Source organism: Xenopus laevis, chromosome 1L (genome assembly GCF_017654675.1).
Source record: "Xenopus laevis strain J_2021 chromosome 1L, Xenopus_laevis_v10.1, whole genome shotgun sequence".
NCBI lineage: Eukaryota > Metazoa > Chordata > Amphibia > Anura > Pipidae > Xenopus > Xenopus laevis.
Genome location: NC_054371.1, coordinates 54809320 through 54835253, shown reverse-complemented (window position 1 = coordinate 54835253; position 25934 = coordinate 54809320).

Sequence of the window (25934 nt, the reverse complement as noted above, 5' to 3'; positions counted from 1 at the left end):
TACCAGAACATCAATATCTTGTAGATATTCTCGCTTTGCTTAACACGTTACCATACTTTTAGCATTTTGCCAGATAGCACTTGTAGAGGAAAGGAAGTCCTGCATGGATGGGAAGGTTTTCAATTCGCGTGCACTCACCCTCTTGTGTCCACGGGTCCTATTCCACCAGTGCTACAACATATTAGACGTCCCCGGATCCAGACTTATTATACATGAATTCAGCACTTAAGTGTGGGGGAGGTCATGTCCACATATGCACTGTGCTGATGATTTTACAACAATTTTTTCAATAAAGAAGGCTTGATTTTTCCGAAACCACCGTGTGCTCCATATCCTATTTGCTGAATTCCTGCATGGATGGGGTAGACCCAGTTTGGTTCCATATAAATACGTTTAAGTGCCCTTTATCATGCCATTGGTTTTCAATTTACCCCCAGGTGGTATAAGGTACCCAATGTGACCATGCCAAGAGTTGCCTTAGTTGCGATGCTTCATAGTACTTGGCAAAAGATGGAACTCCCAGGCCTCCCCTATCAGTCGGCGAAGTCATTACTGATTGCGATATCCGGTGTCTACGGTAATTCCAGATATATTGGTGGCAGTCTGAATTTCTTTGAGTGCTCTATAGGGAACCGCTACTGGCAAGGTCTCAAATAAATACAAGAATTTGGGCAAGATACTCATTTTTATAGAAGCAATTTTACCAAACCAGGATAGGGAGTGTCCAGCCCATTTTGTCAACAATTTCTTTGTCTGTAGTATCAAAGGAGCATAGTTATGTTTATATAAATCTTTATAATGGGGAGTTATCTTTGTCCCTAAGTACGTTATGGAGGATGTCTTCCAGTTGAAATGAAAATCTGCCTTCAGAGTATTTAAGCCGACTGGTGGGATGTTTAAGGGCAAAGCCTCAGTTTTACTCATATTTCATTTATGACCCGAGAGCGCCCCATATTTCTCCAGTATTGTGTATAAATTTGGAAGGGAAATGACAGGCCGAGTCAGAGTTAGTAATACATCATCAGCGAATAACGCAATTTTATAGTTACAGTTTTTGACAGAAATTCACAAAATATCCGGACTGTTTCTAATATAGCTGGCCAACGGTTCAATGCTGATTGCATAGAGCAGGGGGGACAAAGGGCAACCCTGTCGGGTCCCATTTTTGATCGAAATTGGTTTGTCAGTTTGGCCTGGAAATTTCAGATAGGTCGTTGGGAAGCTATATAGGCTTGTAAGAGCCGTCAGAAAGGGGCCGGATAAATTAAGATGCTGCAGCAAAGAGAAAAGATAAGGCCAACTCAGTCGATCAAACGCCTTCTCTGCATCTAAACTCAATACAAGCATTTGATCCTCACATTTATTGGCAATTTCAATAAGGTCAACCGTCCTTCTAATGTTATCTCCCGCCTGCCGACCTTGTATGAAGCCTACTTGATCATTATGAATAATTCTAGGGAGGATTGGGGCCAGTCGGTTTGCCAATAATTTTGAAAAAAGCTTCAAATCTGAATTAAGCAAAGCAATAGGTCGGTAATTAGAGCAAAACTGAACGTCTTTGCCTTCTTTGGGGAATAAAGTAAGATAAAGTATTGGCATTCCCTGCAAGTAGCCATTGAAGCAGCATAGAATTTTTAATTGCAAAATAATCATTAAATGCAAACACATTAAGGGGCCCATTTACTTCGACCATCGAATGGGCTACTTCGATCTTCGACTATGACTTCGACTTCGAATTGAACGATTCAAACTAAAAATCGTTTAACTATTCGACCATTAGATAGTCGAAGTACTGTCTCTTTAAAAAAAAACTTTGACCCCTAGTTCGCCATTTAAAACCTACCGAAGTCAATGTTAGCCTATGGGGAAGGTCCCCATAGGCTTTCAAAGCTTTTTTGGGGTCGAAGAAAAATCGTTAGGTTTTTTACTGTAAATCCTTCAACTTCAATATTCGAAGTCAAAGGATTTCCATTCGGCAGTCGAATATCAAGGGTTAATTAACCCTCGATATTCAACCATAAGTAAATTTGCCCCTAGGGGTCTGTATATCTGCTATCACAGATGAATTTGTGCAAATTTTCCTGTAGCCAGTTGAGTGTAAAAACTCTATTCATTAAAGGTAGTTGCGGTAAAATGTGCTCTTTTCACTTCTGCATAGTTGCACTCTGCACTGTTCAGTCCTTCCTGCCCTGCTTTCTGAATAGAGTACAGTTACACCTATTGATGCGGAAGAAACAGTGAGTTACCACCACCTCTGGGTCAGGCGGTAGCTGGTTGTTCAGTGTCATGTGTCACATGTTTTTAGATCTCTACTTCTACTAGCCAAGGTTTGGAGGTTAGTTGGTCAACATATAAGCACCTAATTAATGTTTTATTGTTTCTTCCTGACCACCAGGCAAGGGCTATTGGGAAGGGGGTTCCAATGTACTTCTTAGGTTAGCCCCCTATTAAATTTCAGAGTTCTTTCACAAGATACGGTTGTAATGGGAGTTAAAGGCATGACCCTGTCTCTGCTTTTACGTAGGATATGGCTGAGCCAAACCTTTATTTGCTTGAATGTACAGTATATTAGTCTCATCTGAGATTACTTTCCAAGGTGAACACCAAGCAGTCCTTGATTAAAATGCACAAAGCCCAAACCTACAAGTCAAGAAACATATCCTTTCTCTTGAGAAATAATTAGAAATTAGCAACCCCATGGAATCTGGTACCAAAATATTTGTTTCATGAATTAGAATTTTGGGCTAACAGCTAAAACAGCAGACTTTTTTTTCTGCGGTGAAACAAGCATTTGTTTGCTGAGTCATTTCAGGTTCAAACACACACCATTTCTAATGAAAATTGGAACTGTCCGATTCTATTAAAAAGGAAGGTAAAGAATAGAAATAATACATTGCAGCCATCACATAGCACATTCCCAGAGTCGAATAAATGAATCAATCCCTCATCTATAAGAACCACAACAATTTTCTTGTAAATTGCTCAGTAAATCAATATGAACCACTCTACTGTATGGCACTTTCTCCAGCCATAGGTCAAAATAATACATCATGAGCTCTACTCTTGCATCTCCTCTTCATATACACACACCTTCTCATAGCATTACTCAACTTTTTTCAGCTCACAGTCCATCTTATATGTAAAGACATCTCAACTAATTTAGCAGCCTTTAGATGATGAAATTGCTCTCAACAAGTGTCTCCAGCAACATATTTTTCTGGAACAGCTCTATGATTTTATATGTATATTTGTGTATCATGTGCTCTCTTCTCACTTCTGTCTAATTCAGTTATTTTTTTCTCCTAAAAAAAAAAAGATTTCAACCCTTTCCAATTAAAGGGATTCTGTCATGCTTTTTATGGTGTATTTTTAATATCTAAATTACACTGTTTACATTACAAATAATTCACTCTGCCATATAAAATGTTATTCCTGAACAAACAAATGTATTTTTTAATGTGCCTGCCCCTGTGCTTTCAGAATGAGCCAGCACTTCACAATGGAACTGTTTTCAGTTAAGCTATTATACCTCCAACTCAATGTAACTGCTGTGGGATTTCGATTTTTACTATTCAGTGTTATTCTCATATCTACAAGGGAGCTGTTATCTTGTGTCATGGAGCTGTTATTTGGCTACCTTCCCATTGTTCTACTAATGGGCTGCTATTGGGGAAGGAAGGAGGGTGCTATCACTCCATGTTGCATTGCAGAAAAAAATTGTGACTGTTTAATAGAGAACAAATCACATGACTGGGGGCATCTGAATCTGATCATGTGTCTATTATCGTGTCATATTTCAAAATTAATTGTAAAAAAAATCATTTTGCACTTCAGAAAAAAATGAATTTCCATATAGAATTCTGCTGTAGTATTAACTGATGCATTTTGGAAAAAAAATGTTTTCCCACACATAGGGGCACATTTACTAAGGGTAATTTCGAAGTGCTAATTCTTTGAAATTCGACCATTGAATGGAAAAAATTCGATAGTCGAAGTTTGTTTTATTGAATTTAGCTTTTTTTGAATTATCAAATCAAATTATCAATTATCAAAAATTTTTTCGAATTTTGGGATATTCGATTCTCGAAGTACCCAAAAATTACTTTGAAATTCAAACTTTTTGAATTCGAAAATTCGCTTTTTGGAAGGGATACCTTTATGTCTACTAGGAAGATATATAAACTAAGTGATCCTTGCGGGAGGGGTTGTTTTATATGGTTAGTTTATAAATTGTTATAAAGTGAACCCACCTTATCCTATTCAGGCACCTCTTCTCTTAAATTAAACAAAAAACATCAGTATTATTAGCTATAAGCTCCTTAGTCTTGTACAAATGTGAATACCTCATAGTATCTATGCCATGTACATTATTCACTCACTGTATCTTTTAATAACCCTCTGTCAGGGTGAGCCACAGGTGAGTAGCTAGCAGGTAGGAGCCTATGTGTTGTGTAATGCGGGTAATACAAAATTGGGACTTGACGAAAGACAGATGACATGTTATATGAGGAAGGTGATTTATTAATAAAAACAATATAGCAGGCTTGATGCAATAGTAAGTGATGTACAAGTCCTTTACTAGGCAAAAGGTCAGGACAGGCAGCAAACAAGGAGAGTGTGATAGACAGGCCAAGGTCAGGGGCTGGCTGAAGACAGAGAGTGGTCAGAGAAACAGGCCGAGGTGAAATACCAGGAAATACAATAGGCAAGGGGAACAGGAGGGTAGGAATATGGGTATGGAGCAGAGAACTCAGGATACACAGGCAGGAATCAGAACAGAATATCACTAGATCTAGCTATAAGGCTTCATCATGATCAAGCACCAGTGGTTGCAAGAAGCAAGCTTATAAAGCCCCTTAATAGGGATGGGCAAATTTGACCCGTTTCGTTTCGCCAAAAATTAAAGTCTATGGGCGTCAAAAAAATGTTGTCTTTTTTTTTTTTAACCCACAACACCACACAAGTCTATGGGCGTCATTTTTTCAGCGAAACAAGGCGAAAAAATTTGCCCATCCCTACCCCTTAATTACATATTGGAATCACCTTTATATAATGAGGGAGGCAGAGACAAGTGTGAGTATAAGGGTAGAACTACAAGGGCGTTTTGAATCCAATGCCTTCTGTACCGTCTCGTCGAAGCGCAGACGTCACATCAGATGTGCTGAATCTAAGGTAAGTAATAGGAATGTCGGACGTTGTTTCAGTGTGCATTTGCCTGCGTGTGTTAATACATTGTGAAACTTAAACCCAAAAGTCTCCAGTGGCTCCACTAGGTAATGCGCTGCCAAGTTATGACATAAGCCAGAGTACTGGCAGGTCTTTACACCATCCCATATTGTATGGCTTACTTTGGGGCTCCTGGTAGGGATGGGGAATTGTTTCACAGCAGAATTGAAGCCGATAGATAGTATTGCGTTGTGCATCAAAAAAACTTTGCCGCACATCAAAAAAATTTTGACGCCCATAGACTTTAATGGGCATCGTCGTCATTTTGTCGGTGGCGAATTTTGGCCGAATGGGCCCGTCCCTACTCAGTGGTAGTTTTCAAATATATCTCTCAGTACTACCAAGTGGTTACTACCTTGCCAATAACAATCTAAGAAATAGATAAACTCTATTATCACCTATAGTAGGTCTTCATCTCTACAACACTAGTGGAACCATGAAACTGACTGCTAAGCCCAATATTTTTAATCATTCCCTAACCAAACTAACTGTGATAGAGCATAAGGATTATTGCTTCTGACCTTTGTAAACTACACATTTTCTGATGGCAATCTGCCCCTAGTGTTTTCTGACATATGTAAATAATCTCTCTTAGAACTGGGAACGCTCAGATCATTTTTAATGGGGTTAGGTTGTATAGCTACTTATTGTGCATGCTATTGAGCCTCGTATTTCTTTAGTTACATTTTAAAGGCCATGTACAATATTATTATGTAAATTCAATGACCATGTATCATGGATGTGTCACAGCTTATAAATGATTATTTAACCATCCACCCAGGAATGGTGAATGAAAAAGAATTGTAGCTATAACTTACATACACATTTGGGTGCTAGTGGTTCTTAAACAGGAGCCATATATTTATTGAAGAATAAACAAAGTTAAACAGTTGTATCGTAAAATTTGTAACAGTTGTTAATACACAATATAGGGGTAAATATTCCCAGGGTGCAAGTGCTAAAGTGCAAAGGGATGCAAGAGTGCAAATAAACCCTTGTATGTCATTTTGGTTTTATCAACATTTTTCCACAAAGGAATCAAGATAAAATGCCCTCTTACACTGAAATAAGGTTTGGTTAACAGCAATTAATGGAGGGCACTCCCTTTATAAAATAAAGGCTTTTTCCCAAATACAGCCATAAAATATTATAAGCTACAAGAGTTACTCTGCAGACATCATTAGTACAGACACTTAAGGTATGCAATAAATGATTTAATAAAGCATATACAGTAATTACAACAATGTATGATTACAAAGTCATTAAAGCATATACATACCAAACACAGTGTCCCAAAAAAACAACAGCGCTCAGGCTTGTAAGGTAGACACGGTAATGTGTGGGAGAATACCCCAAAGTTTCGGACACCAAGTCCTTTGTCAAGGGGATAAGATTTGGTTAACACTAAGGGGGTTATTTACTATACTACGAATGCAAAAATCATGAAAAATTTGAGATTTTTTTTTTAATAAAATCAGACTTTTAAAAAATTACAAATTTTTCCTAATTTATTAAACCCCGAGGATGGAAAAGTCCCAATCTGAAAATCCAGCATCTCAGACCTGTCGAGGTTGCATACAAGTCAATGAGCAAAGTCCCAATGATTGATTGATGTGCACTGTGTTTCATGCAATACCCCGAAGTTTTCGGAGTTTTCAGGTGGAAATTCTGAAAAAATTCGTGAAAATCTTGAAAATTGGATGAAAAAATTGAATTTTCGGGAAAATGTAATAATAAATAAGCCGAAAAAACCAGAGTGGATTTGATCGGAGTTTATAGCAGAAGATACTGAGATAAATTCGGACTTTGATAAATTATCCCCTAGGTGTTAATTATACAAAAAGACCATATTAGATTTCTCTTCTACTTTTTGCTCTTGTGGAAGCACACCCTTTTGACAAATTACTTTGCTTTGTATTCCTATTCTGTCCACTTACTAGCTACACAATCCTGTCCTTGCACAGTGCTGTGTCACCATGCCCCTATCAAAATCACTGCACATATTGTACAGTACAGGTATAGAATATGTTATCCAGAAACCGGGTATCCAGAAAGCTTCAAACTACGGGAAGGCCATCTCCTAATAATAATTTTTAAGCGTGATTTCTTTTTTCTCTGTAATAATAAAATAGTACGTATACTTGATTCTAGCTAAGCTGCATGAATTTTATTGTATATTGGTGGCAAAAAATCCATTGGGTTTATTTCATATAGAAATTATTTTTAGAACACTTATAGTGGAATGTAATACGCTTCGTTAGCACAAAACGTTTGCAAAGGCCTTTGTGAATGTTAGCAACCGAGATTTTCATTGATTGCGTCCTTTTTGACCGATTTCAGAACTCAATGATTCCCATGCAACGTTTTACGACAAAACTTTTTTTTTCCAAACATGCATAGTGCATGTAATAAAAATTTGCAGTTGAAAAGGATTTTTGCTACATATTATTTAACTAAACTCTAGAGCAGGTGGTAATGCTAACCTTTGCTTAGTAATAATGAGTAATGCAAAATACGCCAGTGAATGATTTTACATTGTGAGCAACATTTGCAAAAATACGATTTTAAACATCGCTTGCAATTTGAATTACATTACCCCCTTAGTTATGCAAATTACAGAAAGATTTTTTTGTCTAGAAAATTCCAGGTCCAGAGCATTCTGGGTAACAGATCCTATACATGTAAAAGACAAGGTGGCAGGCAAAGAGAAAGTCCGACAAATATTGACAATACCCTGATGCATAAAGACTGCATACAAAATGTACTAAATAGTTCAATACAATAAACATGAAAGTATATTTTAATTATTTAAAGTTTGCGATTTAAGATCATTCACTAAAAGTATCTAGGCCCAGTATGTGTTTGAATTTATCCACATTTTGTGGCAGCTCACACTTGGAGTAATATCATATTTTGGGCCCGAGTAAGAAAACCCAGTAAGAAAAAGTTATCTTGTAGGGGCACATTTACTTAGCTCGAGTGAAGGAATAGAATAAAAAATACCTTGAATTTTGAAGTACTTTTTTGGCTACTTCGACCATCGAATTGGCTACTTCGACCTTCGACTACAACTGGAACGATTCAAACTAAAAATCGTTTGACTATTTGACCATTCGATAGTCGAAGTACTGTCTCTTTAAAAAAAACTTCGACCACCTACTTCGCCACCTAAAACCTACCGAGCATCAATGTTAGCTTATGGGGAAGGTCCCCATAGGCTTTCTAGCCAATTTCTGATCGAAGGAAAATCGTTCGATCGAACAATGGATTAAAAATTGATTATTCCTTCGAACGAATAGCGCTAAATCCTTCGACTTCCATATTCGAAGTCGAAGGATTTAACTTCAACGGTCGAATATCGAGGGTTAATTAACCCTCGATATTCGACCCTAAATAAATGTGCCCCATAGTTTATCACGTGAAAATTAATGGATGAGATTCAATTTGAGTTCTTGTTTTTTCCCATAGACTTCAATAGACTTTTCACTTAATGAACTTTGATATACGTTTTCCTGAATTGAATTGCATCTCAAATTGAATCTCGTCCATCACAGATGATAGATACCAATGACGTTTTCCAGTTGAATAAAAATATACAGCAGGGATCATTTCATTTTTAGGGATATGGAATAAAAGTGACATTTTTAGGTTTGAGGGTTCCAGTGACTGACTATGGAGCCTGCTTTATAAAGTTATTAATGATACATCTAAAGCTGATGATCAATGCACTAATATACACAATATCAATATAAAATGAACTCTTTTTCCTACTGAATAGTGAAGACCATATAGAAGGCATCTGGAAAGGACATTACAGATTTTCCTACCAAGAAAGGCGATTAGGAGCGAGTCTTTGCTGTTTTTAGGGGCATATATTACAGCAGCTGTTAATAATGAAATCAACAGCACTTTGGGGTGGGGGGTGGCCGGCCAGGGGACATGTTTGCATTTTTATGGATGAGGTTGGAGGATTTGTAGTTTGTGTTTTAGGTTGATGTTCTGTATGTTGTTTATGCAGTAGAATTAAAACATAGTTTAGATTTGCAATATGGCATAAAGTGGTATATCTCAGAGGAATAAAATACAACGTTGTATATTAACATACATGACTTATTCATCTTTTTTTAACCTTTCTCTATAGAAATATCTGAATATGCTCTAATAATCACATTTAGCCTAGTCACATAAAAGAGACAACCCAGACGCAAGCCTTTATTACAGTATTGCATTAAAAGTCTCTAAGGGGCAGATTTATCAAGGGTCGAAGTGAATACGAGGGAATTTTCTAAGTAAAAAAATTTGAAATTCAAAGTAATTATTTGGTTACTTCGACCATCGAATAGGATACTACGACTTCGAATTTACTTCGACCATTCGATAATCGAAGTTCTGTCTCTTTAAAAAAACTTCGAGTTCAATACTTCGCCAAATCAAACCTGCCGAAGTGCTATGTTAGCCTATGGGGACCATCTACAATCATTTTCTAAGTTTTTACACATCGAAGTAAAATTGTTTGATCGTAAGCTAAAATCGTTCGATCGAACGATTTTACTTCGATCGTCCTATGGTCAAATTTGGTGAAAAATACTTCAACTTTGATATTCAAAGTCGAAGTATTTCAATTCGATGGTCAAATTTCAAAGTATTTTACACTTCGAAATTCGACCTTTGATAAATCTGCCCCTAAATAATGCATTAATGCCCCCAGATAATTTTAATAAGAACACATAAAATATTCAAAAAAAACAAAAGCTGGTCTCTGCCGTCTATATAGAATAATACACTTTACAGTTTGAAGTTCTTATCTAAATCATCCAGTATCAGCATAATCAAGTTCATAGTCCAGTTATAGCTATTTCAATTTGAATTAGGGTTTCCATAAACTCGAATGTTCAACAGTTATTAAGCGGAGGAAAAAATAGAAAAAACTTCAGCATCTAAAAGCTTGTGAGTTCATGTAGAAGTCAATGGGAGTTGTTTTGTGCAAAATGTAAGCAATTTTTTCACCTTGATTTGAGTTTTTTAAATTTTTTATAATTTTTTGTGAGTTTGTAGAAAATAAGTAGGATATCAATTCAATGCACTCAAGCTTTTTTCACAGTTTAATTCAATCAAGTCTACTTTTTCAATATATAAGAAACTTATTATATAAAGTTTATTTAAATTAAAAAGAAACACATTACAATTTTTATAAATAGGCCTCCCTATCTAAGGATTTTTCTTATTTAGTTGCTGAGTCCAGAAGCATTGATAACAGACGAACAGGGGAATCAACAAGCAATCCCAAGCCAAAGAGTATTTTATTTACACTAAATAATAAATTCCAAAACAGGCAAATTAAAGGGCAAGACCACCAGATGTGTAACAGGGACCCCACCTCTTAATCATATCTCCAGCACTTATTGCATTGGGAAATATTCTATGAACCATGTCTGGACAGATTTACAACTTAGAAACAATTTTATAATTTGTTTCCTGTGCTTTAAATGCAAGAATTTTTGGGAAAAGTAAAAACCACATGTCCCATTGATCAGCTTTAAATTAAGACTCTAGCGTGAATCGGCTAACGATATCGCAAATTTGCCAGCGTGACGTCATTTCGTTACTTCTCCGATTTACTAACGGGTGCTGGCGTAAATTCGCTAGTGAAGTGGACCTACTCTACCCCAGACGAAGTTGCGCTATGGCGATGGGACGTAACTACGCTAATTCACTAACTTCCGCATTTTACTGAACGTTACCTCTTGCGCCACCTCAGATCAGGCGAAGTGCAATAGAATAGATAAGGCTTGCTTCAAAAATTTTGAAATTTTTTCTAAGTCCCAAAAAACGCTGGCGTCTTTTACTTTTTTAAGGGTGATAGGCTTAAAAAGATTGTAAATGTTTTTTAGGGGTATCCGGCTTCCCCCCCACATTTCCTAACATATGGCACCTAAACTATACAGTGGGCACATGTATAGGGCAAAATAACAACTCTATTTTATTTTATGAAGCTTTCCCAGGCTTGTGTAGTGTAATGTATTTGCTGCTACATATACGTCCATTGTACTTTAACTTGGCGCTGTATGCAAATTAGGCATCGCTAGCGTAACTTCACTTTGCTTGATGAATTAACACTAGTGCAACTTTGCTACTTTTCGCCTCCCTGAGCGCAACTTCAGATTTTAGTGAATAATTGGCGCCCTGGCGAAACTTTGCCTGTCGAAGTGCGGTTAAAGTGCGGCAAAGCCAACGCTGGTGCAACTTCGAAGATAAGTAAATTTGCCCCTTCATCTTTTTCCCATGTTGTATATTTTGGTAACAGAATCTTTTTCAAAGGGTCTGATATTGTATATAATAAAGAAGGCATATAACCTAGGGAAACATTCTGCACACAATATTTCTCAAAGCCGTAAATGGAATACTGATAATCAATTTATTGGCTGATCCCATTGTCCAGGGTCTACATTGTGCATATTTAAGTTAGTGTCAGAAAGACTTTTGGGCACAAGTCCAGTAGAGGCAAAAATGCTTTAGTATGTAACAATCGAAAACAAATAAGACTGTCATTATATCTTCTATTTAAAAATTGACTTTTTTCAACCTAGCTTTATTCTACTTTATTTTATCGCCTACTGGATTGATTGACTGACTGATTGATTAACTAGTTCATAATACATTTCTTAAAGTTGCATTATTCTGAAAATAATGTACAATTAACTGATATCAACAAGTTATCTAGGGACTGATTCACAAATTCACAAAAAAATATACACATAATGAATGTTTTCTGGTTGCAACCCAAATAAAAGGTTACAACCAGTATATTATGGCACAAAGAAGAGAAATGTATATTGCAAACAATGAGGGGAGTAGCTTTGCTTTAGCGTCACATTTGTGGGCAGATTTATCAAAGGTCGAAATTTCGAATTCATGTGAATTTCTTTTACTCTAATAAATTCGAATATACTCATAACTCAAATGGGAGGTTATTTAAGAAAAAATCTAAAAGTCTAATATTCGATCGAATAGTTCCTGCCCGAAAATTTGATTTGTATTCAATTCGAATTTTCTCTCCCAAAAAACTTGAATGTCAGGAAGGCTATTAACATCTCCAAATGGCTCAGTGGACCTCTGCCATTGACTTGTACATGAACTCGGCAGGTTTTAGGTGGCGAATATTTGAATTAGGACTGTTTCAATGATGGTTGAGGTCTTATAAATCACATTTGAATAGGAGGATTATAATTCTAATGTGTGAATTTTGACACCAAAAAAAGAAAAAAAAAGAAAACTTTTAATATACTATTCAACTCTTAACCTGATACTGAAACTAAAAAATTATTATTCAATATATTAATGTACATCAAAAGTTTCCTATAGCTCATCTTGATCATTTTTCACTCATAGGGCTGCTTTTGTAAGTAATTGTTACTTCCTAAACCTGACTGTTTTGCCAACATGACTGTTCCTTCTCAACATGGCAGTTAGAATTTCTAATGCTAACAGACTACTAAGCTCAAATATGGCAGCCCCCTCAGAGAGGAACATGGGGGATCAGATGGGTAATGTAAAAGCATCTGTAAATACTTTTATGGCAAAATTATAGACAATAATTATGATAGATGTAAAAAAAGGTTTAATTTCTGGTGTCGGTATCTGCCCCTTAGTCTGGCCAAACAAATGATCAGCACACAGAATCAGTCTAATTAAATATACCATGTCTTACCACTGTACAGTCGGAGGTGATGTATCCTGGATGGCAGATATATATCCCCATTCTTTAGGTTTTGGGCCATCCCTTTAAGAGTCACCCCTTTAAAAGCCACCACAGGGTTAACCAGGCAGAGGTGTAGGCTGGACATCCAAGTGGTGTTTTAAGGAAGTGAGTAGCAAATGAATGGACTTGAAAGTGGGATCTACTTGTGGGAGCTGCTCTGCACTTCACTTGCTGAATTTACGGAGACTAAAATCTGCAATCATTTCTCCATCCTCTCCACCCCCCTTCTTAGCCGTCAGTCATACGAACTCCGCCCGCAACTTTCCGCCCTCAGTCCTCCACCCTCAGTCCTTTGCCTTTCGCCCTCAGTCCTCTTCCTTTCAGTCCTCTTCCTTCCGCCCTCTTCCCTCCGCCCTCCCTGCTCAGCCCTCCACCCTCTTTCTTCAGCACTCCCCCCTCAGATCTCTCTTTTCAGCTGAGAGTCTTGTCCTTAAGTTTTTAAAATGGTGAGCGAGGGTGGAAGGATGAGGACTGAAGGAAGAGAACTGAGGGCGGAAGGCAGAGGACTGGTGGCAGAGGATGGAGGGCTGGGGGTGGAGTGAGGGCTGAGGGTGGAAAACTGAGTGCGGAAGGCTGAGGGCAGACGGCTGAGTTTGTATGACTGACAGCTGAGAAGGGAGGGTAGAGGACGGAGATGTGACTGCAGATTTGGACAATGACATGAAGGACAGGTATTTCGCTGCAGGATGTCCTAAAATGCTTTCCGTATGCCTTGATGTTCACCTGTGGGATTTCCTAAGACACCAGCCTGTTAGTCTCCTTGTGTAATGGATGTTAGAACTACTAAAGTAAGCAAATGTATGCTTTATTTTTTTCTGCTGAATGTAAGCTTTATTCTGCTGCCATTTTACTGCTTCTGGAAAAGCTCATTTGAGTTGAAAAGTAAATGGATTGTTTTTCCTTAACTCTGGAGTGGCCTGAATTTATGGTGCAAATCCCAGTGTGATCCACCTAAACTTCACACCACTTACATTAACAACTCATTTAAAGCTGTATTTGTTTTAGATTATGCATACATCATAGTTGGTGGCAGATTGATTTATTCGAATAAAACGGACTCTTGTGTGTGTGTCTTGTGTGAATATGACAGGGGCCTTGAACAGTAACTTCTGCTGGGGCAGAGGCAGTTATGATTTAGATCTGTAAAGTACTGCATAACATGACCCTTTAACCCTTTAACCGCCAAGCACGTACGGCGTACGTGCTGGCGGTTCAGGGCTCAGGCTGCCAAGAACGTACCTCGTACGTTCTTTTGCAGCTGAGCCCTTCTCTCTGCATCGGCGGCTTTTGCCGCCTCTGCAGAGAGTCAGGAGGGTAGACAGCCCCCTGGGCAACGTGGCTGGGGGGCTGTCAAGTCGGATCTGCGACGCGATTGTCGCAGATCCGACTTCAAAGTAGCAGAAGCGCAATGTAAGCACTGCTGCTGCTGGCTTACCTCCTCCTCGTCGCACCACGCGCCCAGTCACTTCCTGCTGCGCAGTAACTCTGCAGACACGCTGCCAGGAGTCGTCCTTCGGTTCCAGCGATCCTCCTGCTACAAAAACGGTAAGTGCACTTTTTTTTACACACTTACCTGCACTTACACATACCTACAGTACATTTATACACTTACATGAACATTTTAGTAAAAATTTGTGTTTTTTTATTTTTATTTTTTTTATTTTAGCACACTTAGTCGATTTTGTACACTTATTTACACTTAATTACATGTATTTGCACACTCAGACAACTTTTATTAGTGCACAAATATGTATACACAAAAACTCACAAACAGGGTTTTTTTTTTTTTTTTACTTATTCATTGTACTGTTTGTTTTGCCTAAAAGCATGTTATTTTGACAGCGTGACTATTGGATAATCGATTTCGGCCACTAATTACGCTGCCGGATCAATTATTTTGTTATTTCATTGATTTACGCTATTTTTGTGGTTTTATTGCAATTTTATCCATGCATTATTGTTCCTTATGTATCTTTAGTATAGTTTTGCTGTTTGGTGCTTTGGTATAGAAAGATTTATTTTACTTAGTTTGATTCGCCAGAATATATGCTTTCCAAAAATATATGGGTTTCTGGGGGTCTTTTTACAGTTTTGGGGTCTTATGGCACATAACGCACAGTTGGGGCTCTCTTTTCTGCAGCTTAGTTGGCTAGCGTGAAAATTCATAGGCATGTTTTTCATTTGGGGTCTGTACACGCCACATACTTTGGTAAATCTATGCATATTGGGCATCAAACTATTTAGTAGACCTCTGACGTCCATATTTAGGGTGATTTTTCTTTATACGTAAAACAGTGTGTGTGATAAATGCGGCAAACTGCAACAATTTTAGGCGATTTTCAGAAATGTAAAAACCTCTGCGTTTAGAAAAGCTTTGCAGTTTGGTGTAGAAAGACGTCTTTATCTTTTTTGGATTCGTCAGAATGTGTACTTTCCAAAAATATATGGTTTTGGGGGGGTCTTTGCTGTTAGGAGGGTCTTGAGGCATATAATATGAAGTCAAGGGTCTATGTTCACAGAAGGCGAATCGGCAGCAGAGAAAAATCATATGCACTATTTTCATTTTGGGTCCGCACATGCCAGCTGCCTTGGTATATCAATTCATATTGGGCATCAAACGGTTCAATTGACCCTTGGCATCAGTATTTATGGTGTTTTAGAATTGTATGTAAGAAATTGGGTGAGATAAATGCGGCCAATTGCAATATTTTTAGGCAATTTTCAAAAATGTAAAAACTGTTGCTTTTATCGCCAAATTTAGGAAAGGCTTGCGGCTTGGTACTTTGGAGTACAAGGACATGCATACCCAATTTGGATTCGTGGGAATGTGTACTTTCCGAAAATATATGGTTTTCTGGGGTGAATGCACTTTTTTTTACCTTTGCTCCCCCCAAAACTATGTATATGTGTTGATTTTGCAGTACCTGAAATGACAGACCATATGGGGGTCTTCCTTTTGGGGCCCCTATATGCCACGTGCTTGGGTACATCTATACATATTGGGCATCAAACTGTTCAGAGGACCCTAGGCTTTCATATTTGGGGTGATTTGTCTTGATACCTAAAAGTATGTGGGTAATACGATGCTGCAGGGTAGATATTTTGAGGTGATTTTTGGAAATGTCACCTAAATCACCAAATTTAGGAATGATTTGTGGCTTGGTACTTTGGCGTAGAAAGACATGCATACCCAATTTGGATTCGTTGGAATGTGTACTTTCCGAAAATATATGGTTTTCTGGGGTGAACTTACTGTTTTCTACTTTTGCCCCCCCCAAAACGATGTAAATGTGTTGATTTTGCAGTACCTGAAATGACAACTATATGGGGGTCTTCCTTTTGGGGCCCCTGTATGCCACGTGCTTGGGTACACCTATACATATCGGGCATCAAACTGTTCAGAGCACCCTAGGCTTTCATATTTGGGGTGATTTCTCTTGATACCTAAAAGTATGTGGGTAATACGATGCTTCAGGGTAGATATTTTGAGGTGATTTTTGGAAATGTCACCTAAATCACCAAATTTAGGAATGATTTGCGGCTTGGTACTTTGGCGTAGAAAGACATGCATACCCAATTTGAATTCGTGGGAATGTGTACTTTCCAAAAATATATGGTTTTCTGGGGTGAACTTACTTTTTTCTACATTTGCCCCCCTCAAAACAATGTAAATGTGTTGATTTTGCAGTACCTGAAATGACAGACCATATGGGGGTCTTCGTTTTGCGGCCCCTATACGCCACGTGCTTGGGTACACCTATACATATTGGGCATCAAACTGTTCAGAGGACCCCAGGCTTTCATATTTGGGGTGATTTGTCTTGATACCTAAAAGTATGTGGGTAATACGATGCTGCAGGGTCGAAATTTTGAAGTCATTTTTGGAAATGTCCCCAAAATCACCAAATTTAGGAATGGTTTGCGGCTTGGTACTTTGTAGTAGAAAGACATGCATACCCAATTTAGATTCGTGGGAATGTGTACTTTCCGAAAATATATGGTTTTCTGGGGTGAACTTACTTTTTTCTACCTTTGCCCCCCCCCAAAACGATGTAAATGTGTTGATTTTGCAGTACCTGAAATGACAGAACATACAAGGAGGGGTCTTCATTTTAGGGCCCCTATATGCCACGTGCTTGGGTACACCTATACATATCGGGCATCAAACTGTTCAGAGGACCCTAGGCTTTCATATTTGGGGTGATTTGTCTTGATACCTAAAAGTATGTGGGTAATACGATGCTGCAGAGTAGATATTTTGAGGTCATTTTTGGAAATGTCACCAAAATCACCAGATTTAGGAATGATTTGCGGCTTGGTACTTTGGCGTAGAAAGACATGCATACCCAATTTGGATTCGTTGGAATGTGTACTTTCCGAAAATATATGGTTTTCTGGGGTGAACTTACTGTTTTCTACTTTTGCCCCCCCCCCAAAACGATGTAAATGTGTTGATTTTGCAGTACCTGAAATGACAGACTATATGGGCGTCTTCCTTTTGGGGCCCCTGTATGCCACGTGCTGGGGTACACCTATACATATCGGGCATCAAACTGTTCAGAGGACCCTAGGCTTTCATATTTGGGGTGATTTCTCTTGATACCTAAAAGTATGTGGGTAATACGATGCTGCAGGGTAGATATTTTGAGGTGATTTTTGGAAATGTCACCTAAATCACCAAATTTAGGAATGATTTGCGGCTTGGTACTTTGGCGTAGAAAGACATGCATACCCAATTTGGATTCGTTGGAATGTGTACTTTCCGAAAATATATGGTTTTCTGGGGTGAACTTACTGTTTTCTACTTTTGCCCCCCCCAAAACGATGTAAATGTGTTGATTTTGCAGTACCTGAAATGACAGACTATATGGGGTCTTCCTTTTGGGGCCCCTGTATGCCACGTGCTTGGGTACAACTATACATATCGGGCATCAAACTGTTCAGAGGACCCTAGGCTTTCATATTTGGGGTGATTTCTCTTGATACCTAAAAGTATGTGGGTAATACGATGCTGCAGGGTAGATATTTTGAGGTGATTTTTGGAAATGTCACCTAAATCACCAAATTTAGGAATGATTTGCGGCTTGGTACTTTGGCGTAGAAAGACATGCATACCCAATTTGGATTCGTTGGAATGTGTACTTTCCGAAAATATATGGTTTTCTGGGGTGAACTTACTGTTTTCTACTTTTGCCCCCCCCCCAAAACGATGTAAATGTGTTGATTTTGCAGTACCTGAAATGACAGACTATATGGGGTCTTCCTTTTGGGGCCCCTGTATGCCACGTGCTTGGGTACACCTATACATATCGGGCATCAAACTGTTCAGAGGACCCTAGGCTTTCATATTTGGGGTGATTTGTCTTGATACCTAAAAGTATGTGGGTAATACGATGCTGCAGGGTAGATATTTTGAGGTGATTTTTGGAAATGTCACCTAAATCACCAAATTTAGGAATGATTTGCGGCTTGGTACTTTGGCGTAGAAAGACATGCATACCCAATTTGGATTCGTTGGAATGTGTACTTTCCGAAAATATATGGTTTTCTGGGGTGAACTTACTGTTTTCTACTTTTGCCCCCCCCAAAACGATGTAAATGTGTTGATTTTGCAGTATCTGAAATGACAGACTATATGGGGGTCTTCCTTTTGGGGCCCCTGTATGCCACGTGCTTGGGTACACCTATACATATCGGGCATCAAACTGTTCAGAGGACCCTAGGCTTTCATATTTGGGGTGATTTGTCTTGATACCTAAAAGTATGTGGGTAATACGATGCTGCAGGGTAGATATTTTGAGGTGATTTTTGGAAATGTCACCTAAATCACCAAATTTAGGAATGATTTGCGGCTTGGTACTTTGGCGTAGAAAGACATGCATACCCAATTTGAATTCGTGGGAATGTGTACTTTCCGAAAATATATGGTTTTCTGGGGTGAACTTACTGTTTTCTACTTTTGCCCCCCCAAAACAATGTAAATGTGTTGATTTTGCAGTACCTGAAATGTCAGACTATATGGGGGTCTTCCTTTTAGGGCCCCTATATGCCACATGCTTCGGTACACCTATACATATTGGGCATCAAACTGTTCAGAGGACCCTAGGCTTTCATATTTGGGGTGATTTGTCTTGATACCTAAAAGTATGTGGGTAATACGATGCTGCAGGGTAGATATTTTGAGGTGATTTTTGGAAATGTCACCTAAATCACCAAATTTAGGAATGATTTGCGGCTTGGTACTTTGGCGTAGAAAGACATGCATACCCAATTTGGATTCGTTGGAATGTGTACTTTCCGAAAATATATGGTTTTCTGGGGTGAACTTACTGTTTTCTACTTTTGCCCCCCCCCCAAAACGATGTAAATGTGTTGATTTTGCAGTACCTCAAATGACAGACCATATGGGAGTCTTCCTTTTGGGGCCCCTATATGCCACGTGCTTGGGTACACCTATATATATTGGGCATCAAACTGTTCAGAGGACCCTAGGCTTTCATATTTGGGGTGATTTCTCTTGATACCTAAAAGTATGTGGGAAATACGATGCTGCAGGGTAGACATTTTTAAGTGATTTTTGGAAATGTCACCAAAATCACCAAATTTAGGAATGATTTGCGGCTTGGTACTTTGGAGTACAAAGACATGCATACCCAATTTAGATTCGTGGCAATGTGTACTTTCCGAAAATATATGGTTTTCTGGGGTGAACTTACTTTTTTCTACCTTTGCCGCCCCCCAAAACGATGTAAATGTGTTGATTTTGCAGTATCTGAAATGACAGACCATATGGGGTCTTCCTTTTCAGGCCTCTATATGCCACTTGCTTGGGTACACCTATACATATTGGGCATCAAACTGTTCAGAGGACCCTAGGCTTTCATATTTGGGGTGATTTGTCTTGATACCTAAAAGTATGTGGGTAATACGATGCTGCAGGGTAGAAATTTTTAAGTGATTTTTGGAAATGTCGCCAAAATCACCAACTTTAGTAATGGTTTGCCGCTTGGTACTTTGGTGTAGAAAGACATGCATACCCAATTTGGATTCAGGGGAATGTATACTTTCCGAAAATATATGGTTTTCTGGGGTGAACATACTTTTTTCTACCTTTGCCGCCCCCCAAAACGATGTAAATGTGTTGATTTTGCAGTATCTGAAATGACAGAACAAATGGGGGGTCTTCCTTTTGGGGCCTCCTATGCCACGTGCTTGGGTACATCTATTCATATTGGGCATCAAACTGTTCAGTGGACCCAGGATTTTATATTTGGGGTGTTTTACATTGATACCTAATGATGTGTGGGAGATATGTTGCTGTAGAGTGGAAGCTTTGAGGTCATTTTTCAAAAAATTCACCAATTTCTATAAAACATTATAACTTTAGGAAACAATTGCAACTTGGTGGTTTGGAGTACAAAGATATTTCTACCCATTTTTGATTCACCAGAATCTGTTCTTTCTAGTAATGGGTAGTTTTCTAGGGTAAACCTACTGTTAGCGGAATGTTTGGCCTTGAAATCAAAAGTATGCCGTTTGGGAAGTGTTGCTTTGGAAATTTGGTTGTGTACTGCTTGTAGATTTTGAGCTATACAAGTGAGAAATCTCCATAAAACTATATATATTTGGTATTGTCGCGTTCAGGAGACATAGACCTTTCTAAATCGGCTGTGTTCTCGTACATAAAATGAATGATGTTTCTGATATATGTGATTGTTCTTCGTGCAACATGATTTTTTTCATTTTATTTGACACTTAGAATCCAATATTTTATTAGAGAAGTAGAATTACACCAAAATTCTTGCATATTGTGAAAGTTCAGGTTGTCCTGAAAAAAACAATACATTGTTTTCCTGGGTTAACTAAAAGACCACCCCAGGAAAGGCCCTTAAAGTGAAAGAGTGCAAAATATCTAAAAACTGCTTGGCAGTAGATGTTCGCATCTAGGACAAAACGGCTGGCAGGGAAAGGGTTAATAAATAAATAAAGGACAATAACAACAAACCTTTGAAATTGTTTTTAACCTCGGAAAGAAGTACATTTACAAGCACACACAACAGCTATGATGCAATGAATGATATAAAACAAGACAAGGTTATCTTTGTTTTTTATAGTTTCAGGAACTTGAATTATTAGTAGATGGCAGTCCTAGGTCAGCTGACTGAAAAGCTCTGCACTTATTCTTACAAATTAATTTACAAAATGCCTATCAATACTCCAAGGCTATGTTTTTTTTTTCCAATGACACATAAGCATCTCGAAATTGATACATACAGGGAGTTATTTATCAAAAAATCGAGAAAAAAAATTTCAGGGTATTTTTCAGTCAATTTAAAAAAATGTATTAAAATATTTTTTATTCCTTGAAGCTGGAAATAGTTTCAATCCAAAAATACTCCAATTAAAAGCTGTCGAGGTCATGTAGAAGTCATGGGCAGAGGTCCCTAAAACCATTTGAAGATGTTTGTAGCCTTCATGATGTTCGAGTATTTTTCGGTGGGTCTCGCTCAAAAACTCAAATAATTAGAGTAATTATTACTCCCAAGAAAAACTCAATTAATACAAGTTTTCGAGTTGTTCACCCCGAATTCACTGATTCAAGTTTTTTCTTAAATCGCAAAACATTCGAGTTGTGAGTTCATTCGCGGTATAAAAAACCTTACAAAACTCTAAAACTCGACCTATTAACCCCCACAATGTTTTATACTATATATAGCTTTAGAGAAATGTGTCAAAGATATTCCCCATAGTCAGGAAAGTTTTGCCATATCATAAAATGGATTGAAGTGCTTTTCTGGATTCCCCAGATTCATCTATAATGCATTTAGCTTAATATGAATATATTCCTATATCATTTCAGCTTTGTATTTCCCACTGTCATCATCTGTGAAGCAGGAATGCCAGGTACTGCTGTTAAGATTGCACTCTTTAGTGAGCAGGAGAGCCCTGCCAAGAATGGTCTTCACTAATGCTCTTTTGGGGCCCTTGGAACTTTCTCCTGAAAGGAAGAACCTGAACACACCAGGGGATAAAAACCAGAAACAATGTTTAGGCAGGAATTTTTATAACAAGGCCAGCTTGGAAACAGAACACAGCAAGGAATATCCTTTGAAATTCAAATTAGGCAGCAATGTGATGTCACAACATGACATCACATTGATATGTGATATCATCATGTCTGCAAGTACAGTCAGAGACTGGAACATTGTTTGCAGGCACAGAACCTTCACTCCAGAGCTGCAAGATTCTTACAGATTCTCTAAACCCCTCTGCAAGTTGGCACAGTGAAGATAACACTAGCAAACCACACAATAAGGGGGTGATTTATCAATGTTCTATATTAAGACTATGAAGATTTTCATTCATCCAGGTCATAGTATATCTAGTATAGGTCAATCTAAAAACAACTGGACTTGCTGAGTAATCAATGAAGACGTTTCACTACTCATCCGAGCAGCTTCTTCAGTTCCAACTGACTGGTGTCTGAAGAAACTCACAGAGGTGTTGATTCTGTGTAGTTGTGATAGGATTATCCAATGTGTCATGCAACTCCTAGATACAGGTGTTACTTGTGAGAGTTGCATGAATGGATGTGTGAAGTGTTCTGAATCTGCCGGGGTACAGATGTTAGAACAGCATTGTATGTAGCAGACAGGTGGTGTCGAAGGCCCCCACCTCTGTTCAGAGATGGTCTCTCCACCTTGACATGAATTGCCTCTTTCACGCCTCGTTCAAACCAGCGGTCTTCTTTATCCAAGATTTGGACCTTGCTGTCTTCAAAGGAGTGTCCCTTGTCTTTTAAGTGTAGAAAGACAGCTGAGTTTTGCCCTGTAGAGTTCTCCCTCCTGTGCTGAGCCATTCGCTTGGAGAGCAGTTGTTTTGTCTCCCCGATGTATAGATCTGTGCACTCCTCGCTACACTGGACTCCGTATACCACATTGCTTTGTTTTTCTTTTGGTGTTTGATCCTTTGGGTGTACAAGTTTTTGTCTAAGTGTGTTGCTAGGTTTGAAAAACACAGGGACATGGTGTTTGTTGAACTACACAGAATCAACACCTCTGTGAGTTTCTTCAGATGTCACCTCTTTGAAGAGTTACAATGTGCCATTGTAAATGGATTAGTGGAAGAGTTTATATGCCGAGAACTTCCCACACCAGTCAGTTGGAACTGAAGAAGCTGCTCGGATGAGTAGTGAAACGTCTTCATTGATTACTCAGCAAGTCCAGTTGTTTTTAGATTGACCTCTACTAGATATACAATGTTCTATATTGTTTTTTTCCCATGAATAAAAATATTTTTTTGCATTCAACTCTGCAATTATGCATTAAGAAACTGTATGATATTTCTAAAGTGCAAAGAAAATTGTATTGCTTTATTGTAAAACTTTGGCATCTTAAAGCTGCCAAGTTCATGTAGTCAATAGGAGCTATCAATGGAAGGTTTTTGTTTCAATGTGAGCTTTTCAAAATTTTAAACCCATTGAAAAAATTAAAAAGTAAAAAGTATTTTTTCTAAAAAAAAATTTTGGATACAGATTTTTTAAAAAATAAGCAAACATTTGAGGATGATAAAAATTCAAGTTTATTTGAATTGGAAAAAACCCTCTCACATTACACAAATTAAAATTTTGACAAACCCATAAACCTCCAAATGCAAGGCAAGTATGGTTTTTGTTATTGTACATCTAGTTGCTGCTTTCAACTAGAATTTAGCACCAACTGCTACAAGGCACACAAACTAACATCTGCTTTGGTAGTTCTTGGGTTCCTTTAACATATTTTGCCTACACAACTGACTTGGACCAAGTGAATCACATGAAGCTGTAACTATAGAGCAGGGATACCCAACCTTTTAAACCCGTGAGCAACATTCAGAAGTTGGGCAGCAACACAAGCGTGAAAAATGTTCTTCGGGCACCAAATTAATGCTATGCTTGGCCATTTGGTAGCCCATATGTGGATTGTCAACCTACATTGAGGCTCTGTTTGTTAGTGCACCTGGTTTTTATACCTCCAAAACTTGTCTCCAAGCCTAGAATTCCAAAATAGGCTCCTGCTTTGAGGCCACTGGGAGCAACATCCAAGGGGTTAGAGAGCAACATGTTGCTCACAAGCTACTGGTTGGGGATCACTGCTATAGAGCAAGCAGACCCTGTGATTGCTGATCCATCCCTAAAACCACTAAGGCCTTTAGTATCTAAGTGGTCATGATGATTGTAATTTACTAATGGAAACGCAATATTACACATGAGCAATCTGAATCTAATTACAGATTGATCCCTAGAATTACTAGCTATTTGCCTTCATTTTCTTGGATCTTGTCCAAGAAAATGAAGAAAATTTATGTTTTGCGACCATAATAGGAATAAGCGATTAAAAGCCTATACCACCAAAAAATATACGTACTTCAAATACTCACTAGGGCAGTTGCTTTTGCTGTGTGCTTCAGTACAGCTGCACCCACTGACTTAGAAAACAAGTGACACAGTCTATCTGCAATTCACTACATTTTGGATATAATCCAAACCTGACTACATATAAAGGCTTTTCTTGAACATCAGTTTAATTTCTGAACATTATAAACTACTCCAGTATGATGGTAAACCCCTTTTTTGTTTCTGAATATCTGATGCATATGCATTCCCAACTGAGAAGAAACAGGAAGTTTTAATCATGTGGAAATAATTGCTGAAATGTAAACAAATGTTTACAGTTAATTATATATTCACAATTACAAAAAATATTTTCTGCTTGAGGGGTTTAAACCTGAAAATAAAATGTTGTCTAATGAAAAAAAGTATACTTAATAATGTGAGTTATAAACAATGATTATATAAATATATTGATTAGAAAGTTTCAATTAATTTAAATAACAAAGAAAGAAGGATTCATTGGGGGGTGGCAATATGTCAGGCACACTTACCCCAGTGAATCCAATTGCAATGTTTCTAGGAAAAATTTGCTGCGGCAAGAAAATACATTTCCCAAGCTGGTGCATTTTGCTGTTAAAAATTGGTGGGGTCCTGATATATTGACACCTCCCACTGATTCTACATTCCCTTGTCCTTTAAATTTCATGTACTGAAGGCGTATCGTGCAATTAAGCTAAATTTGAAAGATGCCTAGAGCTATATTTTCATATATTAAGTAAAATGTTATTTTTGGATTTATCCCAAAGATTTACACCAAAGATTTTAAAGTTTCAAACTTTTTGCCTTATAAAAATCATCTTAACAAATAGTGTTGTTTTGTTGCAGGAACTATGCAGGAACAAAAATTATCAGATTGTTAGAATACAAATGCTTTGTATACAGTAAAGTACATGTTTTATTATTTACAGGAAAAAATTGTCAAAACTTGTTGTTTGTGTAATACAGTAAAAAGTTTGTACAGAGTAAAATAGTTTCAGGTTTCCACCTGAATAAAATTAGATTTTTAGAGGTAAGGAATAATGACTACAGACAAAAGAAGCATTAAAGGTCCCCATAGACGCAAAGATTTCTCTTGCCGAACGACCGATTTTAGCGAACTCCGCTAATCCTTCGAAATTATCGTGCGGTTAGTGGGATTCCAACAATCGAACATCTTATGATTTTTCAGCCACACCTGTCAGGAAATTGATTAGCCAGGTTAAAAAATCTTTGTCGGTCCCAGTCAAATCTATCTATGTTTGCAGGGCCAAGCAGGCAGCTACCCTTTTGTTTTCCTGGCAAATTGGTCTTTTTAGTTGATGGACAATTCGTTCCGAGATAATCGTGGTCTCACGATGACGATCGGATCTTTTAAAAATCTCAACATCTATGGCCAGCTTTACACATGGGATTCTCAGTAATTCTTTTCTTTCAAGTTAGGTAATAATAGCGAGCCTTCCTGGCTATTATCTTCTTAGTTAAATAAGTACAAATTGGAACAATGCCTTTGGATGAAAACCATAGCGTTTCAGTGAATAA